Source organism: Chiloscyllium plagiosum, unplaced genomic scaffold (genome assembly GCF_037043375.1).
Source record: "Chiloscyllium plagiosum isolate Xiang-an unplaced genomic scaffold, Cpla_swu_hap1 HiC_scaffold_27, whole genome shotgun sequence".
NCBI lineage: Eukaryota > Metazoa > Chordata > Chondrichthyes > Orectolobiformes > Hemiscylliidae > Chiloscyllium > Chiloscyllium plagiosum.
In genome coordinates, this window is record NW_028270165.1 from 43,585,184 (window position 1) to 43,586,927 (window position 1,744).

The 1,744-nt window shown below is 48.5% G+C and overlaps 1 non-coding gene across 1 annotated transcript; it reads left to right on the top strand.

The window, feature by feature from the left end:
• The first annotated feature begins 954 nt into the window (after positions 1-954).
• Positions 955-1,026, top strand: trnae-cuc (transfer RNA glutamic acid (anticodon CUC)). The gene has a single exon. It is a non-coding gene; the product is annotated as a tRNA-Glu (tRNA).
• The last annotated feature ends 718 nt before the right edge of the window (positions 1,027-1,744 follow it).

Genomic DNA, 1,744 nt, shown 5'->3' on the forward strand with positions numbered 1-1,744 from the left:
ATTTTGTAAATAACATTCGTTTGCTGCTTGGTTGTATCGGATATTCCAGGTTCATTAACTGCTGTTCAAGTGTGTTGGTAGGTTTGTGGGCTACCATGATGGTGAGAGGGTTGAGTTGTCTGGACATCATTTAACAGATGTATTTAATGTAAGGTAATGTAGCTTGGGTTTCTGCGTACGCTGTTTCAGCTTGTGTCAATTTGTTGATGAGAAATCGGCAGACTGGGTTTATTGGGTCGGTAAAAGTGAGGACTGGAGATGCTGGAAGCCAGAGTTTAGATCAGAATGGTGCTGGAAAAGCACAGCAGGATAGACAGCAGGAAAATCGACGTTTCGGGCAAAAGCCCTTCATCAGGAATAGAGGCAGGACGCCTCCAGGGTGGAGAGTTAAATTGGGGTGGGGTGTGTGCTGAGGCGAAGGTAGCAAAGAGTAAAATAGGTGAGTGGTGGTGGGGATGGAGGTGCCAGGTCAGAGAGGAGGGTTTAGCGGATAGGTGGGAAGGTCGATTGACAGGTAGGACAGGTCATGAGGTCAGTGCTGAGCTGGAAGGTTGGAACTGAGCTAAGATGGGGGGAGGGGAAATGAGGAAACTGGTGAAGTCCACAATGATGCCCTGGGATTGAAGTGCTCCGAGGCGGAAGATGAGGCGTTCTTCCTCCAGGCGTCGGGTAGGGAGGGAGGGGCGGTGAAGGAGGCCCAGGACCTGCATGTCCTCGGGAGAGTGGGAGGGGGGTTGAAATGTTGAACCACGGGGTTGATTGGTGCGGGTGTCCCGGAGATGTGACTTGACCCTCCAGTCTCCCTAATATTGTAGAGATCGCATCGGGAGCCATGGATACAAAAAATGGCATTGGTGGATGTAAAGGTGGAAGTCTTCTGACCCCCACGGCCCGTGTTCGATTCCCGGGCAGCGAAGCAATTTTCAGTAGAGCATACGAGCGTGCATCCGTGTGTCCCTGGTGGTCTAGTGGTTAGGATTCGGCGCTCTCACCGCTGCGGCCCGGGTTCGATTCCCGGCCAGGGAAGCCATTTTCAGCGTGACTATTGGCTAACCATTCTTCCTAAATGCGCTGTACAGTTATTTATTGATCTTCATAGTGCCTGGGTGCTGCAGTGTTTCGTGGCTCGTTGGAATAGTGTTCTGATGCAGATTTGTTTGTATGTGTATGGATGATTGCTTCTGTCGTTAAGTTCTTGGTTCGCGTGCGTTGTTTTCCTGTCGAGGCTGTTTTGAATTTACCATTGACTGTTCGCTCTACTGTGACATCTCGAAATGGCACTTTGTTGTTGTTCTCCTCTTTTGTGAATTTTATGCCAGTAAGGATACTGTTGATGGTGTTGTCGGTTTCCTCTAATTTGTTTCATTTTGTGCTGACAAAAGTATCATCACTGTGGCGGACCCAACGTTTGGTTTGGATCGTTGGAAGGGCTGTTTGTTCGAGTCTCTGCATTATTGCTTCTGCGAGGAATCCTGATGCTGGTGGTTTCATGGGTGTTCCGTTGATCTGTTTGAAAGTCTTGTTACTGAATATGAAGTGGGTGGTAAGGTACAGCTCCGCAGCTCCAGTGTTATCTTTGCTGATGAAGTTGGTGCTGTTTGGTGTTTGTGTCTTTGGTTCTTCCAGTAGTGTCTTCAGTTTTCTTTGGCGACGTTGATGTTAATGGATGTGAACAGGGCTGTATGTCAAAGGACAACATTATACTATCCTCTTCTACCTTGGTGTCTTTGGTACTCAAGAATTC